Here is a 19,627-nt window from a genome sequence, read left to right as displayed (position 1 = left end):
TGGAGGGGACAAACATCCAAACTATATCAAGATGCAAGGTGTTGACCCTGCTGGGACCAGGGGTGGGCTGCCTGCGGACCACAGGGACAGCAGCAGCATGGAGCTCAGAGCCACAGACTTGGGAAGGAGCCTGGTGTGCTCTGGTCTCAGAGGACGTGAGTGCTGTCCCAGCCTAGCCGGTTTCTACCTGTAGGGCCTTCACCACCTAACTTAATCCCATCTGCTCACACATGACCTGGGAGAGCGTCAGGACTGCCTGCCCACCAGGGGCCTGGTGGAGCGAGAGGTAAGAGGGGTGGGTCTGGGAGCAATGTCCCATGTGCATCCTAGGAGGGGCCCTCCTTCTCCTACGTGGTTGGCACACTTAGACCATTAGATGCATTTGTAAAATCTGCAAAAATGTCAGGGACAGACAGTCGTTAAGACTTGGGAACAGACGATGCCCCTGAGAGTGTGGGGGTGCGGATGGCAGCCAATCAGTGTCCTCTGCTGATTCTTTCTGGACCTCTGTGTGGTGGGGTGGCTGGACAGAGGGGGTGCAGGTAGGGAGTGCACAGAGGGTGAGCTCTGGGGGACCTACTTGTGCCTCAGTGAAGGGGACTCTTTTGCTCCCACCCCCAGGCCATGTTCCTTTCTTCTTGCTCTCCTCTGTGACTCTGTCCAGAAAAAAAAAATTGCTTGAAATTTGGAAAAAGGCAGAGGGAGATTAGCAGAGTTTCCACCACCATTCTGGAACATTGCTCAACAGGCCTACTGCTGGTGATGGAGTTATCTAGGGAATGCACCTCTGTTTGACTTGGTCTTTGTTATTGATTTAAGGCAAGACTCGAAAATTACCGTTAACTTGTGGAGCTTTTTGTCCAAGTGAGATGCCAGTGATTTCTGTGCAGCAGAAAAGATCTCCCCAGGTGCTGCGGTTTTTTAGGAAGTGAACCAGTTATGTAACTGACCTGGGATTTCCCCTCATGCCCAATAACCACGATTCCTCCAGTTCTCCTCCAGCCAGCATCCCTGTACCTCAGCCAGGGAGACTGGGGCACGCCTCCTCAGAGGCCTACCACTCGCTATAGAGGGGACAGGGGTGAAGGGTGCAAGTGATACACAGAAAAATACCCAATGGCCAAGAGATGCCTTTGATGGACATGCACGTTGGCCCCTTACGTAGGGGCTTGGCAACTGCAGGGCCACCTGGGAGTCAGCTGGGGTCCAGGGAAGGCGACTCTGAGAACGTCCTATTTGGATCCTGCCCAGGAAAGAGAGCAAGTGCTCTGACTCTGATGATGGCCACCCATTGCCAGATGGGAACTTTTCGGTCATGCACTTATGATGCCTGAAGGCAATAAAATGAGCAACATGTCACCGGAGCAATCATTGTTCCTTTTTTCTGGTTCCAAACTCCTTCAGATTCCTTGTTTTTAATAACACACCTACATCCTTAAATACAGAGACATTCTGAGTGAGCCACTGGGGACATCCTCTGTGTGGACACGCTGGCTTTCTGCTTTGCTAACCATATTGCTGGAGGCTTTGTCACCTACACTATGCTGTACCTTGACCACCCAGGTGAAGCTGATAAAACTCCAAATCTGACAATCTGACAGTTCAAGACTCAGTGAGTGAGTCCTGTTCCAGAAGCAAGGTGACAGAACCTCAGGGCATGGAGGTAAAAGCCACACCTGCTTGTGGAATTCTGCCTTGACTTCCATTGTGGATGAAAGCAACTCTACTGGTGTAGCCACAGAAGCCACCTGAAAGCCAGCACTTGCTGAAGTGTCCAGGAAACCAGTTCAGGGTGGAGAACCAATGAGACCAAATAGTTTGGAAATCACCTCTGTACATATCATTGCTGTTTTAAAACAAAATTAAAGAAAGGGGAAAGCATGGTGCTAGTGTGAGACAAAGTAGCAAACATGAGAAGCCTGTGTGCTCTTGCATGCTTGCAGCAGACTCTTACAAAGCCCCTGACTCTGTGACAACACTCAGCTCTCCCGAAAGACGCTTTAAAGACAAAACAAGATAGAGTGCCGCACAGCCCCCGCATCTCTGGCCTGAGCCACTATGTTCCTCAAAAGATAAACCATGCTAGTCCCTGCTTCCTGCTGCATATGAGATGATGCCTGCTGGGGTTAATGATGATGCTTCTGTCATCTATAACCAGGTGGATTCTTATACTCAAACCTTCACATGATTCTGCTTTACCGTAACGTCTGAGCAAGTGTGATGTGATTTTGCACATACTGAACCTCCACACTTCATATATAAACTGTCGGCTAAAGCCCTATTTCAGAGCCGTTTGATGGAACTTCTCTAGAGGGCTGCTCCTGGGCTGTAAACCTCCATCTATGGTCTTCAGTAAGACTCCTGAACAAAATGAACTTTAATTCTTGAAAAACTTGATGTTTTTCTTTAGTCAACACTAGAAAATGGTCAGGTATCACTACTGTGCTTTTTCTCATGATGGAGAATTTACCAATCTAGGGGTTGGCTCCTACTGAAAAAAGAACAAATTACTTTCTACAAAAGAAAAATGATTCATTACCTTTTTTTTTTAAAGGAGCAATCATGGAAGAAGAAAAACCAGTTTCCCACGGCAGGTGTCTAACAGGCTATGTTGGGCAGATACTGACTGATGAATTGAAAAAAATACCAGGGTAAATGTATAGTTAATAAATTTTAGCAGCAAGTGATAATAGAATGGAAATATCAGGTAGCATGCACAAACGCATGAGAGGGAAATCCAAAGGAATGAAAATTTACCCAAGCTAAAACCAGGAAATAAAACACAGTAATAGAAACAATAAATGTGGGTGGATTTTATAAACCAATAGACTTGAGAGTCTTAGACTTTTATTAGAGTATAAAACTCACAGGATGCTCATAAAAGCCACATTGACCACAAACTAATCCTGACGTTTGTGAAAATTTGCTCAGGATGAAGATGTACTGAACAGCTGCTAATTAAAGAAAGTAGGGGAGAAAATATTAATATCAGGCATCATGGAATTTAGGCAAGGAGTGTTAGGTGGGGTAAAGAATTATGTGTCAACAAAACATACTCTAAGACACCAAGAAAATACAAATAAAATGGCCCAAAATGACACACAAGCCAATGTCAGATTATAAAAATGAGAAAATCACAAATAGAGCTAAAGACTGAGAAATCTTTCAGAAGTACAAAAACATTAAGGCTATAAATGAGGTAGATAAAGTAAAGAAGCCATTATTTTCCTAGGTACATGCAAACGAAGGTGTGGCTCCCACTCACGGGACTGGAGGAAATCAACAAGGGCGGAAGTACAGGAAAGACAGAGATGTCTGAGGACTGTGCCTTGGCCACTCCCAGGTGAGAGGCGGCCAGCAAGAGCACTGAGGCCACAGAGACATGCTGTCCTCGAAGGGAGGGAGTGCCCACCTGTGCCGGACATGGCGGGCTGGTCAAGGAGGATGTGTGCTGAGAGCTGACCACGGGTTCAGCCTTCTCACGTCATTTCTCACCTTGGTGAGAACGTGGATCACAGACTGGAGTAGGTCGCAGAGAGTGCAGGAAGAGGGGAATTAGAGACCATGAGGACAGACACTTCTTTTGAAAGATTTTGCTGTAAAGGTGAGGAAAAAAAGAAACTTTGAATCTGAGGAATGTGAGTCCCTTTTAATTATCAAGCCCAGAGAGGCATTGAAATGTGCTAGCAGACACAGCAGCCATGTCTCCCTCCCACTTTGAACTAAATCATGACCTCCTGAAGCCGCCAGCTATGTGAACTCTGAACTAATGGATGCCAAGTAGCTACAAGGTGCCATGTGCCGGACACCACTATCCATACCCTATATAGTTCAACAGTGTAGAGCCAATCATCACCCAAAGTTCTTTCTGTGAACCAGTGAGAATTCCTGGCAAACACCTTTGTATCTGCCCACTCCTTGTCTCCTCTTGCCTTTAAAAGCCTGCTTGTAGCAAAAGCTGAACAGGAGCACTCTTCCCCAAGACAATGTCCTGGGCTGCTGTCCTTGACCTTGGCCCAAATAAACTCTCTATATTAATTTTAGCTCAGTTTCTTTCTTTAGGTTGCCAAAGAGAACTAGAGAAATTTTGGAGAATTTGAAAAGTAAGAGGCCAAAGTAACTTTATTTATAGATATAAATGTTTACCTTGAAAATGTGAAAATGAAATTCTTTACTATCTAATGCATATATAGAAAATATATGATAAAAATAACATTTATAATGCAACAACAACAAATGTATAGAATATACCCAATGACAAGCTTTAGAATGACTTCAAGGAGGGAAAACTGAACTTTTATTGATGGAACAAAAAGTCTGGCAAAATGGAAAGACAGATCGTATTCCTGACAGGAAGATTTAACATTAAATATGTCACAAGTACTAGTTTCCACGAAGCTGGGGAGGCTGGGAGTTTGGGGTGCTCACCACAGCTGCTCACAGGAGGGCGAATGGAACCTGCAATCAGGAGGTGTTCCGGAGCTGGAGGACTTCCCTGTGATCAGACCACGCATGGCTACTTTGATAATTGCCCTGTGACTACCTTTTCTTGATTGGGGTTCCTTGAATTCTGAATTTGAAGCTCTTTTGTGATTGTTGTGGGCAATCTCCTTGTTTGAGATGACCATAACTCACCCCAGAGAAATAGCTCTGGTAGATCCCACAGGCAAGAAGCATTCTTTTTTTTTTTCTTTTCTTTTTCAAGACAGAGTCTTGCTCTGTCGCCCAGGCTAGAGTGCAGTGGTGCAATCTCGGCTCACTGCAACCTCCGCCTCCCAGGTTCAAGCGATTCTCCTGCCTTAGCCTCCTGAGTAGCTGGCACTACAGACATGTGCCACCATGCCCGGCTAATTTTTTGTATTTTTAGTAGAGATGGGGTTTCACTGTGTTAGCCAGAATGATCTTGATCTCCTGACCTTGTGATCCGCACACCTCGGCCTCCCAAAATGCTGGGGTTACAGGCGTGAGCCACTGGGCCTGGTTGCAAGAAGTATTCTTGACTGAGGCTTCTAAATGGACAAAGATATACGGAACAACTGCTAATTTTAAAAAGTAGGAGAAGAAAAATGAAAAACACACACCAGCCAAGGGCTGCTCAGGGCAAGGGATTTCCCTTTGCCTCAAGCGAAGCCCTCAAGCCCAGGGTTTCCTTGCTGGAAGCCCTGGGATGAGGCTGGGGTTTCCAAAGCAACCTCTCTGGCCAGTAAGTCAAACACAACTCCTGTCTTTGGGTCAGGCACTCTAGGGACAGGCACAGAAGAAGGAAACCAGCTGGAACTCCTGCCCAGATTTTTGTCACCCCGAAGGCAAGATTCTTTCTTTCCTAATGGTGCTAAACATATATTCGTGCATGGATGTTTTGGAAAGAAGCATAGAGTGCTTACTGACATTTAAAAATAAAGGCCAACAGAACTCTCTTCACCCTTTCTTGTAAATGTTACCTTGAAAACCCAACCCACTTTTGAAGAATAAGAAAGAGTGGGGTCGATCGTGGGGCCACATGTGGTCTAATTTGTGCTGATTCTGGCTCATTCCCTGAGGAACACCCTTATTGAGGTGGATCCAATGGAAAATGAGATGTCCTCCATTAGACTTGCTGCACAGATGGGGGCCATGGATCAGCAGTATCGGTGGCCCTGGGGGCTTGCTAGCAATGCTGAATCTCATGCCCCATCCTGGATGCACTGACTCAAAGTCTGCATTTTTTTTTTTTTTTTTTTTTTTTTTGAGACGGAGTCTCGCTCTGTTGCCTGGGTTGGAGTGCAGTGGCCAGATCTCAGCTGGCTGCAAGCTCCGCCTCCCAGGTTCACGCCATTCTCCTGCCTCAGCCTCCGGAGTAGCTGGGACTACAGGCGCATTTTAATGAGATCCCAGGTGGTTTGTGTGCACATTAAAGCTTGAGAAGCACTGCCCTAGAGTCTTAAAAATTTCTGCTGAGTATCAATGGTAAACCACTTAATTCTACACATTAACATGCAGGACAATTGACATGTTAAGAATATTTAAGACGTTAAATTATTTGAATCTCCCAGTTTTTTTGTTTTTTGTTTTTTGTTTTTTGTTTTTTACAAAGATCCTATATACCGTTTTGCTCCTAAATAGATTCCAAATGATTTTTAGTTGTCGCTGTAAGTAGAAATTTTCCCCAGTTGCTGGTAGTTTGTGCCGGAGAATGTTGTGAATCTGATTACATTATAACATTTTGCCACTTTTCTTACTTCCTGGAATAATTTAAGTGAAATACTCATTGACTCCTTTGATGGTAAGTCAAGGGGCTTAGGGATTACTGGGAAACAAGAGGGACACACGAGGACACACAGCACTCCTATGCGAGGACACCAACTCAGACACGGTGAAGTTGGGAGCTGCGGGGCTCCCAGACTCCTCCTTCAGGTATGGGATTGCCTATAGGTGTGTGGAGAGTGACGGACAGCTTCACTTTCCTCTGGGACCTACCAGTTTTATAGAAAACCATGGTTTAAAGGAACCCCATTCCCCATTCCTGAAGCTTATGAGGATTCCATGGTTCTAGGATTTTAGAACTTTCTATACCCCATATTCTGATTTTCAAGACACCTCCTCCTTTTTTTTTTTTTTTTTTTTTTATCTCTGCTATATTCTTCAGAAATCCCTGACATTCTGCAATAAAAGAGCATCATGGTATCACACAGATATTTTTTTTCTGTAAAACAACACGTAATAGCATAGCAAAAAATTTAGAAATAAAAGATAATTTACAAATCCCTCATGCTAAATTTCTGACTACGCATCATATATAGCCAGGGAAATGGTCCCTTCATAACTCCTGAGTCTTACCTCTGGCTTTTCCTTCCTTTCTCTTTTAGTGCCATCAACACAGGGTCCCAAGAGTTCTCAGCCACATCAGCTCCAAGAAGAACTTGCTTCATTGAGGATTTAGGGGAGCTGTCTCATTGGCAATGAGAAGTTCTCCCTCCAGCCCCAATGTTTTAAGGTTTGGGGTGCCCTGGCTCTTGGAGCTTTCATCTACGGTCTAAACCTTGATCACCATAAACATTAGATTGGCAGTTCTTGGAGCTTGCGTGACTGCATGTATATGCCTTGTTCACACATGTCCCAGTATTTTTACTTACCCTGTTGAGGGAGCTTATTCTTTCCTTTGAATACATTTCACTCCCACCTGTAATAAACTCCCAATTGGTCTTTTTACTTTGGTATCTTTAGGTGAATTAAACATTTCATTTTTAATAGATATTTCATATTTGTGCTACATCCTTCTGAACTCCAGAATCATATATATGCGTACATGTATATGTGTGTGTAGATATATATTTAGAGTATATATATTTTATACATATCCATAATAACTCGATATTCATTTCCACTCTGGGGTTGGGCTGCATGGTTCTCACTGACAGGCAGCTCTGGGTCCTGGGAGTCTGCCATTATTGGACTCCGGTAACAGGCTCCCTAGCCCTTCCACTGATGGCTGCATTTAGCTAATTTTGGGGAATGGGAACAGCAGGAAACATGAGGGCAGCTGGAGCCAGTGTTGGGGTATTTCTTCCTGGCTGCTGGAACCCAGTTAACAGCAGCTGCATTCTTCCGCCAGGGGCCAGCACTCCTGCTGGGCAGTCCCTCCCACCGCCTACAGCAACCCCCAGTGCTTGTGGCAGGCAGAGCAATGCTTCCAGAGATGTGTACATCCTGAGCCCTGAAATCTGTGGATATGTTATGCAACCTGGCAAGGGGAAGTTCAGGTTGCAGAGGGAGTTAAGGGTGCTAATAGGCTGACCTTAAAATAGGAAGATTATCTGGATTATCCAGATGGGCCAAAATTCCTTAAAAAATGGTAGAATGGTAGGGGAGTTAGAGTTGAAGTGATTCAATATGAGAAGAACTCAACTCACTTCAGGCTTGAAAGATGGAAGAAGGCCGTGAGGCAAGAACTGTGGGCAGCCTCTAGGAGCTGGGGAAGGCAAGGAAATGGGTTCTTTCCTAGAGCGCCCAGAAGGAATGCAGCCCCCCATCACACTGCCCGGAGCCCGGTGAGCCCGTCCTGACTCTGATTTTCAGAGCTGTGGGAGCACAAACTTGTGCTGTCAGCTGCCAAGGCGGTGGTATTTGTTCAGCAGCTGTGGGAAACTAACACACTGGGCTTGGCCACCGCTGCACCCTTCACCCATGGGGCCTAGGGATGGTGCACGTGCCCCTTTCGCTGACTGTGGGTCCCTTACCCTCCCTTGTAGGCTTTCCTTGGCAAATATCCCTCTGTTACCTCTCCTCAGATACCCTGTGGAATTTGTCTCCAATTTCCTGGCAGGACCAGGAATGAGATGGGCAACTAAGGGGCAAAGGGTCAAAACGACCTCGTCCCTCTCCAGCATCCTCTAGCTCAATCAGTACCCACTGTATAATTATTGTCACAAAACCACAGCCAGATAATTCCTTTATTTTCCTCATCATCAAAGGGCCATAAAATATATTTAAAGCATAACTCATACTATCTTTGTCGTTACTTGGTGCATTTTTCTCACTCTCAAAATTAGCTGTTTTTCTCTTCATAGACCAAAGAGAAGTAACAAAAATAAACTTGTGCTGACTTCACAAGCTTTGGCTGGATGTGCTGGGGCTGGGTCAGCTCAGCACCATCGCCCTCTCACAGGGTGAATGGGAGCCCCTCTCTGGGCCTACCTAAGCGTCTGCTCTGCTCTTTCCCATGGAGGGACTGGTGTTGGGCCTCCGGAACGGGAGAGGCGACTTCAGTGTCTGGACAGCCTCCTGTGCGGACCTGGCAGCATTGCTGCTGGTGGTGATGGCTTGACAGTGCCTTTGTGCTCCCACCCTGCCCAGAGCTGTTAGATGCTCTCCACACAAGGCCTTCCACCCTCCTCTGCTCCTACACCCCGACCCCAATCACACAGGAAGCATCCCCATCCTGGGGTCAGTACTCCCTTTTCAGAAACTCCTCTCTCTCTCTCTCTCTCTCTTTCTCTCTCTCTCACACACACACACACACACACACACACACCCACACCCACCCCATTGTCCCTCCTGAGCCAGGGCTGCTCCCCAGTGACTGGCAGCTTCCCACCTCCCTGGCTGCATCCTGGCAGGTTCAGTCCAAGCTGTGGAAGGACCAGTGCCTGAGGAAGCCATGTGGAACGGAGGACGGAGGGAATGACCGGGGCAACGGGGCGTGATTAAAGGAGCCATGTGGTCTGAGTAACTGCCCGCAGCTGTGAGGCCAGTCTCGGGTAATGGGAGGTGAAGAGGCTGAGGAGTGCGGGGAAACACTCTCCCCTCAGTATTCTATCCATGTTTTCAGGCAGGCAGTGTCTGGCTACCTTGTGGTCAATCCTAGCTAATAGCTTTCTTTCTTAGCCATGTTTTAGCACAAGGAAAACGAGTTTCCACATCTTGGCTGGGCCACGGGAGCCAGGCTGGTCAGTAGGAAGTAAGGTCAGAGCAGAGGCTGGCTCTGCAGTAACCTCCCAGACCCTGCATCTGAGTTCCAGGTCACTGACCCGGAAAAGGGCAGAGGTGCAGCCACAGGCCAGCTCAGAAGGCAGCTCCAGTTTCAGCTCTGCCATGATCTGGCTTTAAGGCTTCGCCAGGCAGCTCAGCCCTCAGTGGCTCACCTGCAGCTTGGGAGGAAAGCTTGCCTCCCACCTCAGACAGGGCTGCTGGCCTCCCGGGAGTGGGCAGTGTGGACAGGCAGAGCAGCTTCAGTGGCCTTGGAATGGGAGGGCGGTGGCCTTTCTCTGTCTAGGCCATGGATGTATTTGGACACTTTTGTGAGTCACTGATGGGGTCAAGCCAGGGACCTGGGACAGATAGAAGAGCAGCAAGGTGCCCATCCCTGCCTCTGCTGCCTCCGCCACAGGTTGGCTGCAGACTTCCTTTCACCAGAGTTGAGAAATGTGACTTCTCAGGTCCGTTTTGTTCCTGAGCTGACACAGAGTTTGATTGTTGCAACTTCAAAGTAGGCCAGGGACAAAGAGAGACTACAAATCTCTTTTCCAAAGAACAGAAGGTTCTCAGATTGGGGTATAGGGAGGGCTCGAGTTCAGGAGCCCCCAGGTTTTGCCTAAACACAGGGAGCATCTGCAGCTCCCAGGCTTCCATGGATGTGAAGATGTGTGTGTGTCTGGTGGCCTCGCTGAGGAAGACAACTATGGGAGAGTGAAGATACTTTTCCATTTCCTCCCCAGGGCCCATCCCCTGTCCCAGTGATCTCGCCACCAGAGACACTGCAGCGACAGCCCTCTGGGACTTTGACACAGCAGGCTGACCCCAGTGGGTGCACATGTGCGGGCGACCAGCATGCTCTGCTTCCAGAACCCTGTCTGCCCTTCCCTCCAGGAGCCTCAGGGCTCACACTGGGGCCCTTGCAGGAATAGGTGCACATGGGAAGTGTGTCCTGTGCCTGCTGAAGTTCACCCAGCCTCACCTTGCAAGTAGGAAAAGCATAGAACATGGAGACTCTACTCGCTGCAAAGGAGGAACGTGACCCTGTGGTGGGGCCAGCTTTAATTGCTAAACGTTACAGCAAACTTCAACTATAAGACAAAACCCAGTGCCAGGCTGCAGTTAGAGAATTGCTCAAAGTTCCCCCATGCTTCCCTGGACAAAGGGAGAGGTGATCAAGACAGAAGTTTCTACAGGTTCTTTCCTAATTCAGCAATCCCTAAAGCAAGACTTGAGGGCCCTGCTGTAAGGAGAATCACTGAATCAGACTATCCTATCTGCTCCATAGAGATAACTGAGTGCCAGAGAGGTTAGACAACTTTCCCAAACATGAGTTGCAGCCCGGGGTGCTGACCATAGGCCCATGCCCATGCTCACGGTGAGCCTGGCTGCGCTGGGCGCTGTCCCCAGCTGGGGCTGCACATGCAGCTTAACATCTGGGAAGTGGCCAGTCAATGATGGGTCTATGAAAGAAGGGGTGGTGGAACTGTTTTCTTTCCCAGGCTCATTTACTTTGAAAGGGAACTAATCCAAATGTGACAGAGTTCTCCAGGTGTGGACGTGGCAGCCTCTTGGGAGACCTGCCTCTCAGGAGACCCCTAATCCTACAGATGGAGAAGGGCTTTAGGTGGTTTCTGGAGAAATCTCGGGGAAGTCAGAGGGAAGGGGCTGAGGCCTAGACACAGACAGAGAAATCAATCAATCATCACTAAATAACTTATTTCAGTAGCGTCATCTGGGCCCTCCAGCCTGAGGTGGCTCCAGAAGTTCTGCAGAGAAGGGGCTTTCCCACAGCAATCCCGGGAGAAGTTGGAGGCCTTGTCCTGATCTGCTTTTCCATAGAGTGTATAAAAGTGAGAGGGATACAACTGTTCACATGCAGAAATAGATGCTCCGCTGATGTATGCAACCTGGGAAGTAGGGGGGCCAGGTCCTTGCTCATACCATGAGCCCGCCATGCTCCTGACATGCACCAGTTTCAGTGGGATTCGCTCCCTGTGTTCAACTTGTGATGCCGGTTGTGAAGTTTCCCCCACACCCACACCCACTATGTGTTTTGTTCCTTCTCCCAAGCCCTGCCTACTAGGTCAAAATTGACGTGAGCTGGCAAAGCTGGCGACGATGGTGGCTGTCATTCTGTAAACAGTCCTGCTGTTCCTGGTTCCAACAGAAGCCTGCTCTCTCCAGCCCCAGGCCCAAGGCAGGACTGCCTTCTTCCATCCTCAAAGCCAGCAATGCAGCATCCTCACATCTCAGCCTCCCTCTCTTCTCTTTCTTGTGTCCCATTTTCTATAACCCTGTGACCTCCCTCTTCCCTGTACAAGAACTTGTGTGTTTGTGTTGGTTCCATCTAGATAATCCCAGATAATCTCCCCATTTCAAGATCCTTAAGAGTAATATTTCTTAATACATAAGAGTTAAGCTATACAAAAGAACTGGAATGGAGAACTTCCAGTTTACTAGAAGAGGAAAAGAAAATCGATTTTCCAAACATCAGTAAAGGGAAAAAATGATAGAAATCGTGATTACAAGAAAAGAAAATAAATGAGTTGTAAATGGATTAAAAGAAAGTATTAGTGACCACAAAAATGTGAGTAGATTAAATTTCTCTACTAAAAGACAGGTAATTTCATATTTGTTAAGAAACTAAGGTCCAGTAATATGTTTATAAATGATATCTGTAAAATGAAATGACCATGAAACATTATATGTAAATAAGTTGATGAAAATAGGTCTCAGGAACTAAAATAAAATGCTGTTCTGGAACGTTTTAGAAAATGGACTAAAGCCAAAAACTGAAAGAACTGATATAAAAGTTAGAAAAGAGGAGGTTAAACATCTCTTTGTGTACAGTTACTCACCTAGAGGACTTAAGACTCAGGTGAGAAGGCTGCCTGGTCAGTGGACCCCCAGGAACGACCTGAGCAGGTGGTGCCCCTACCTTTCACGCTCGGTGGAACCTGGCACTGACCACTATGTTCAAAACAGGCTGCTCCCACAGTAGGCCTCAGAAAATATTTCTTGAAGTACTAAGTAAAGCCACCATTTAATGTCATAAAGAATGATTCATGTGGAAGATGTAAAAATTCTGAACCCAAATGCACCCCAAATTATATAGATGCTTTAAAACAGAGCCAAAGTGGACAGAATCATCACCAGGTGACAGGGAGGCAGCCCCAGTGACAGCAGGCATCTTTGCATGCACCTCTCATAGTAAGCAAGAGCTGGCAGATGCCAATCAGGAAGGGCTGGAAGAGGCGGGGCACACAGGGAGCACCTTCATCCTGGGGATGCCTGTGGAGTCCGTATCTGCCCCCAAGGGGGTTGAGGAACAAGGACGGATTTCCCAGGAGACTCCAGCCCATAATTGGGAATTGACTGCGCATTGAAGAAATCCACCTGGGCAGGGGAGGAGAAGGAAGGCGGAGGAAGAGCACAGCCCAGGGAGGAGGAACACCCTGAGCCTCAGAGGCCCAGGGCGTGGGCGGGTTGGGGGCACCTCCGGTGTAGGAGGTCTTCCTTCCTTCCTCCTCTGTCCTCCCAGGCCAGCTTGCTGGCTTCACCTGACCACTTGCCTGGCCTCAAAGGCAACCTTTTGTTACTACGTTTTCCCCATTTGGCTTATACTTTTCTTCTGGTTTCTTTCTCTTCCCTCATTTCCTTTTCTGCATCCCTCTCACCTCTCTCCACTGGGCTTGTTGTTGGAATGAGCTACAGTCCTGTGCTGCAAAGGGACACTTCCATCAGCGACGGCCCACATGTACAACGGTGGGCCCAAGTTATAGTGCCATGTTTCCATTGTACTTTTTCTATGTTCAGAAATGTTTGGACTAGACGTAGAAACACTTACCATTATGTTACAATTGTCTGCAGTATCCAGCAGTTACACGCTGTACACGTTGGCAGCCTAGGAGCAACAGGCCATACCATACAGCCTAGGTGTGGAGTAGGCTCTATCATCCAGGTTTCTGTAAGTCACTCTATGATGTTCACACAACGACAAAATCACCTAGTGATACATTTCTCAGATATAGCCCCGTTGTTAAGCAAAGCATGACTGTATATGTCAATCATTATCTCTTTGTACTGATTTTTTTTTTGGTTCCTCATTTTAGGAATCTAAAGAACTACATATACTGCTCATGTACTCTCTCCCTCTCCATCTTCCTCCTCTCTCTCTCTCTCTCTCTTACAAACACACACACACACACACACACACACACACACACACACAAATGAACAATTCTTTTACAGGACTGGGGTAGCTTGTTGCATTTGCATGCTTATTGACTATTTGATTTTCTGGAATTTCTCCCAAGCAAGACATTGGGTATGTACAAGGAGCTATACACAGGACAAGAATTATGCTGTTAGTAATAATAGCAAATGATGAAAATAACACATATGCTCAGAATAGGGACTACATGAAATCCGTTATGGAACATTATTCAGCATTACAGGTGAAAAAGGAACTCTTTGTATAATAGGGGTTGGAGGGGGGCAACAACAGGTCAATGAGCAAATAAGAGTATTGCTGGTATTTCCAAGTGTCAATGGAATGCAAACTGGGGTAGTGGGCTGGAGACTGGCTGGCAACCAGAGGTAGGATATGGACCACCTGATACAGGTGCAACTTGCAGGTGCTTGACAATCCATTTAGCCAAAATTCCACCCTTCACATTTCCTACCCAAATCTGCTTCTCCTCCACTCCCTGTTTTAGCACATCCCACCACTACCTGCTGCTGAAGCCATTTATTGTCTGGGGGTCACCTTTGACTCTTCCTTCTCCAGGCTGTGTTAACTCAGTCAGCTCCATAGCTCCAGGCATGGCTCGTTTTCGCTTTTGCCTGTAAGTACTGTCAGGCCTCTGAGCCCAAGCTAAGCCATCATATCCCCTGACCTGCACGTATACATCTAGACGGCATGAAGCAACTGAAGATCCACAAAAGAAGTGAAAATAGCCAATTCCTGCCTTAACTGATGACATGTCACCACTGTGATTTGTTCCTGTCCCACCCTAAATGATCAGTTGACTTTATGACAACACACTCTCCCCACCCTTGCAATAATGTACTTTGTGATATTCCCCTGCCCTTGGGAATGTACTTTGCATGATATACCCTCCCACCCTTGAGAAGGTACTTTGTAATATTCTCCCCATCTTTAAGAAGGTACTTTGTAATATTCTCCCCATCCTTGAGAATGTAACTTGTAAGATCCACCCCCTGCCCACAAAAAATTGCTCCTAACTCCACCGCCCATCCCAAACCTGTAAGAACTAATGATAATCCCACCACCCTTTGCCGACTCTCTTTTCGGACTTAGCCCTCCTGCACCCAGGTGATTACAAAGCTTTATTGCTCACACAAAGCCTGTTGGGTGGTCTCTTCACATGGACACGTGTGACACATCCCCCAGCTGAAGTCACCTTTGCTCAAACTGCAATATTCCAATGGCCTTAAACCCAGCTCTACCACCTTGGCCAAGATTCAGTCAATCATCTCTCATCATACTGAGAATCATACTGAAAAAAATAGATATCTTATCATGCCATGCCTGTGTGTTTAAGCATCTGTTTTCTTGGTTTTCAATATTTTAGGTCAAATGTTGGCCAAAGCACAGTCTTGAGAAAAAAGATGAGAATTTTGACAACAGAAGGTGGCACACAGGCATAGGGGTGTTGAGGGCCACAGCAGGGCTGTGCTGCCATCCTCATCCTACAGAGAGAAGTGCCAGGGACTCCTGGGAGATGATGAACTGGGAGAGTGTGATGATAGTTTTCAATCTTATAAAAGCAACTAGTAGAATATTTATCTATCTGTTGATCAATTAGTCAAAACAGTGAGAGGCAGAGGGACGAATAATAAACTACTGTGTGAACTAGCCTCTCATCTTCTATATTTAGAACTCCACAACCTTTAGGAGACCTGGGAAGTGGAATTGGGAGGTAAGGAGTGGGGTGGGCGCTTGCTTTTCATCATCTTCAGGCTTCTCTGCATTTGACTTTTACTATGGGAATTTGACCTTTTTAAAAATAACTTTATTTGTGAACAGGAATAATTCACTTAGAAAGTGAAATTCCTGCATAACATCATGCCTCAGGCACAAAGCTGCGAATGGTTGGAAATACCCAGATCTCCTTTCGTTGACCTTAAGAAATCAGTTTGCATTCTTAAAAAATGCAAATTCTCCTCTGCTTAGTGTTTTACAACTCGCTTACAGCATTTTATATATGACAGATCTCTTTCAGTGTACGTACATATTTTGATTGATGTTTTAAATCTGATATCACAAATATTAAACATTGTATTTAAAATTTACTATTGGACTGGGTGTGGTAGCTCACACCTGTAATCCCAGCCCTTTGGGAGGCTGAGGCTGGAGGATAGCTCGAGGCCAGGTGTTTGAGACCAGCCTGGGCAACATAGTGAGACTCCATCGCTATGAAAATAAATAAATAAATAAATAAATAAATAAATAAATAAATAAATCTATTATTGATACGTGTTTGGACTGTTTCTCTCATTTTCTTTTTTTTTTTTTTTTTAACTCTTAGAAAATATGTCACAGTGAATAATTTTCAGCCAACTTTGTGCACGTAGGCAAATATTTCCGTGGGATAAAAATCCTAGATGTGGAACATTGTGTTGATGAATATGTAATTTTTAAATGTTTAACAGATTGCTAAATTGCTACTAACAAGGACTACTGAATTCCCACTCTGCCAGCATGGCATGAAGGCCACATATCAATCCAGCATTGTTGTTGTGTTTAACTTTTTTCCAGTGTAAGAAAATAGTAACATTTCCTTGTTGAGTTAAATTTTTATTGTTGAAGAGCTTAACCATATTTTCACATGTGTAGCAGAGACATTTATATTTATTTTCCTGTGATTTGTGTACATGACTTTTCCCCAGATTTTCTATTGGATTGTTTGTCTTTTTAAAAAATTTTCTTGCTGGGCAAGGTGGCTCACGCCTGTAATCCCAGCACTTTGGGAGGCCGAGGAGGGCGGATAACCTGAAGTCAGGAGTTCGAGACTAGCCTGATAAAAACGGAGAAACCCTGTCCCTACTAAAAATACAAAATTAGCCAGGCATGGTGGCGCATGCCTATAATCCCAGCTACTCAGGAGGCTGAGGCAGAAGAATCGCTTGAACCTGGAGACACAGGTTGCAGTGAGCTGAGATCATGCCATTGTACTCCAGCCTGGGCAACAAGAGCAAAACTCTGTCTCAAAAAAAAAAAAAAATTATTATCATAAGAGCCCTTTGATATTATGAAAATTAAAATTTCCAGGTGTCACATTTGTCAAATTCTTACCACTTGTCTCACTCCACACCCACTAGCATGGCTATAATAAAAAAGACAGGTAACAAGTGTTGGCAAGGATATAGAGCAAGTAGAACCCTCATACACTGCTGATGGGAATGCAAAATGGTGCAACTACTTTTGGAAAACCATCTGGCAGTTTCTCAAAAAGTTAAACATACAGTTATTATATGACCCAATAATTCTACTTTTAGGTATATGCCTAAGAGATAGAAAAACATAGGTCCACATGAAAGTCTGAACAGGAATGATCATAACAGTATTTTATCAAAAACAGCCAAAAAGCCAAAACAATAGCCAAAATAACCCTGCTTCTCATTAATTAATGAGTGGATACATAAAATATGGTATATCCATACAACAGGTTATGATTTGTAATAAAAATAAATGAAGTAGTGATACAGGCTGCAGCCTGGAAGAACCTTGGAAACATGCTAAGTGAGAGGAACCAGACACATACACACAGCGATTCCGTTTACATGCAATGCCCAGAAGAGGTACATCTGTGGAGAAAGCACATCAGTGGCCCCCTAGGGCTGAAAGGGGATGGAGAAATTGGCATATAAAGGCTAAAAGTTTAAGGTTTCTTTTAGGGTAACAAAACATTGTAAAATTGATTGTGGTTTGGATATAAAATTCTGTGAATATGCTAAAGTCATTGACTTATATGCTTAAATGGGTGAATCCTACAGTGTGTGAATTACCTCTAAATAAATACATTGTAAAATCTCCTCCTCATTATCAGGGAGCCCAGTCATGGTGTAGATGATGGCGGTCCCAGCCACTCCCCGGCCTGCACCTCCTGGGACCTTCCTAACTGGGTCCTTTCCTAAAATCCTGATTATCCTGAGACATGAGCAAAGTAAAATGCTTTCTATGAGGCAATAGTTCCTGGAGCAACCAGCGCCTGTGGTCCTGATAACCCCACCTTAGACAGAATGTGTTTGGAGATGTGAACATTGGCAGGGAGGAGGAGTTATGCTAAGAGGAGAGGAGGGCTGCCTCCTGTCCCTATGCCACAGGGGCCCATGCACAGGCCCTGGGAGCTCTAAGAGGCCCCACCCCAGCCCTGAGGAAGCCCATGAGAGTTCTGGTTCTCCTGCAGGCTTGTGGGTCCACACCCACCACAGTGCTCAACAAACACTACCTCCGTCCTTTTCCTTTTACCAGACTCCTTCCCCTGTGGAATGCTCAGTGGAGGATGCAGGCATCTCTCGGCTCTGTGTGGTGCAGCCTCCCACGGACACTTGTGCTCTGCTTTGGACACAAGATGTGTGGATCAGCGTGGTAGTTGGAGTGAGGCATCACCACAGGTCGACTGTTCTCAGACAACTGATGTGTGGCCAAGAGGGGAAATGGATTCCTTTTGGGTAGATTGTCTGCTTGAATTCTTGGCTCACTTTGAGCCAAGACAATTGAGGAAATCGTCTTTTTCTTTTCACTTTTAAAGAGCTGTTTCCGCCGGGCGCGGTGGCTCAAGCCTGTAATCCCAGCACTTTGGGAGGCCGAGACGGGCGGATCACGAGGTCAGGAGATCGAGACCATCCTGGCTAACACTGTGAAACCCCGTCTCTACTAAAAAATACAAAAAACTAGCCGGGCGAGGTGGCGGGTGCCTGTAGTCCCAGCTACTCGGGAGGCTGAGGCAGGAGAATGGCGTGAACCCGGGAGGCAGAGCTTTCAGTGAGCTGAGATCTGGCCACTGCACACCAGCCTGGGCGACAGAGTGAGACTCCGTCTCAAAAAAGAAAAATAAAATAAAATAAAATAAAGAGCTGTTTCCATAAAAGGGAATTTAGCCCTTTACCAAATATGTTCTAAATGACTTATTCTGTGTTCCCTTTCCTTTTTGATCTTTGTGGTGTTTGTGTCGTGTGTGTGTGTGTTTGTGCGTGTGTGCACACTACACAAAATGTATAGCCAGATTTATTATTCTTTTCCGTTGGCCTCTGCATGCTGTACCAGCTTAGAAAGGGCTCCCTAGTCGAGCATGCAATTCAGTTTCAAACGCCCGAACTTTTAACCCAGGGATTCTCAGGCCTGGCTTTCTGTTTGGAATTGGATCTCAGGTCTGATGTACTTTGGGCTGATCTGTATTTTATCTTGCAAAGAGAAATATTAATTTCCAAACTTGTGAGTTCTTGGGAGCTCCCCTACTGTCACTGAGGCAGGCCCTAAATGCAGAGTGGGATGAAGTTCTGCTCCTCCTCTTGGCATAGCTCCTCCTCCCTGGCCAAGCCCACTTGGGCAGATAGGTTTGGGCAGATAGGTTTCAGGTCCTGAGATCACAAACAGGGGAGAGAACTGTGTCCCAAGTAAGGAGAATCAGGAATGCTTACCTGGGACATGCGTCAAGATGGGGGAAGACAGGGCTGGCAGGTGGGAGGGATCTGTGCTGGCTCTTCTGAGCTACATTGTTCACTCCACAGAGATAGCTTAGGCCGGCATGGCCATTGCCAGCTGACACTTTCCACCTGGCATGGCTGATGGCAACTCTTGTCAGCTGGTGGCCCCTTAGCTCCTGGCCAGGTGCATTCCCGAAGGCCTTTTGGTCCCGAAGTCCTTTAGCCTGGTTCTTTGATGGCTCCTTCTGCTTCTAGGGTCATGACATCGCATAATGGGGCTCTGAAAGACGTGGCCATTGAGGTGTTGTCACATGTACCCAGCACAGTCCACAGGACAGAAGTTTAGAAAGTCAGCGGGTGTGGGACAAGGTGAGGGACTTCTGCAAACTGGCAGCCCTTGGTGAGCCCATGGCCTTCGGAGGGCTGGTGGCCAGAGGCGTCCTTCACTTGAGCAGCATCAGAGGGTGTGGGCTGACCTCATAAAGGGGCCATGGGTGTG

The sequence above is a fragment of the Rhinopithecus bieti genome, unplaced genomic scaffold, assembly GCF_001698545.2.
Source record: "Rhinopithecus bieti isolate Rb0 unplaced genomic scaffold, ASM169854v2 scaffold_49371, whole genome shotgun sequence".
NCBI lineage: Eukaryota > Metazoa > Chordata > Mammalia > Primates > Cercopithecidae > Rhinopithecus > Rhinopithecus bieti.
The sequence above is the reverse complement of the archived record's forward strand: the minus strand, read 5'-3'. Positions refer to the sequence as shown.